This window comes from Marmota monax, unplaced genomic scaffold (assembly GCF_021218885.2).
Source record: "Marmota monax isolate L192 unplaced genomic scaffold, Marmota_monax_Labrador192_F-V1.1 WCK01_AAM20220418_F8-fsc00632, whole genome shotgun sequence".
In the NCBI taxonomy this organism is placed as follows: Eukaryota; Metazoa; Chordata; class Mammalia; order Rodentia; family Sciuridae; genus Marmota; species Marmota monax.
In genome coordinates, this window is record NW_026694799.1 from 209,597 (window position 1) to 210,541 (window position 945).

Here is a 945-nt window from a genome sequence, read left to right on the forward strand (position 1 = left end):
TGATGTGTCTTTTCCTGGTTTTGGTTTCAGGATGATACTGACTTTGTAGAATGAGTTCAGAAGGGCTACTTCCTAGTCTATTTCATGGAAAAATTTGAGGAGTATTTGGTATTAATTCCTTCTTATAGGTCTTGTACAACTCAGCTGTGAATCTGTCTGGTCTCAGGATTCTTTGTTGATAGGCTTTTGATGGTATAATCTAATTCCTTGCTTGAAATTGATCTATTTAAATTGTGTATGTCCTATGACTCAGTTTGGGTTGATCATATGCCACTGTAGTGTATATTAACTCCAACCACAGTTTCTCTGGCTTCAGACATTTATCACAGCTAAAATCATGTTATAAAATACATGAGTAAATGAAGCAAGTGGAAACAAATTTGATCATGGCTTCTTTCATGTGTGACTTCAGTAGACCTCAATTTTGTATTTCTGTTGGATCAAACACCCCCATGTTGCCCCACTGGGCATATATATATATATATATATATATATATATATTCATTATGGTGCCCAGTATATATATGGAATATATATATTCCATATATATGCTGCCCAGTATATATATATATATATATATATATATATATATATATATATGGAATATATACATTCCAAGTAGAAACAGGTAAGTTTAGAGAGAAGATGAAGCAGTGCAATGAAACAAGCAGAATATGGTGACAATGGTATGGCCAAAAAATTCTGAGCAACATGATATAGGATTAATGTAATCACATTCTAAATCAGATGATATAATTCTGAGTAGACTGCAAGCAAGATGAGGAAACAAAAATTGTGGAGTGAGGAGATGAACTCATCCTCCTCCTTCTCTTTCCTTCCTCATCTGTTGCTGACACTTTTTCCATTGACCTGACAAATAATCTATTTACATATAGAAAATACTTAAAATCTACAAAAAATCAAGATATTTATATAACATTATTG

The 945-nt window shown here is 32.3% G+C and overlaps 1 pseudogene; it reads right to left on the reverse strand.

Moving 5' to 3' along the window:
* Nucleotides 1–312: 312 nt before the first annotated feature.
* Nucleotides 313–713, reverse strand: LOC124080046 (protein cornichon homolog 4-like; annotated as a pseudogene).
* Between the last annotated feature and the right edge of the window lie 232 nt (nucleotides 714–945).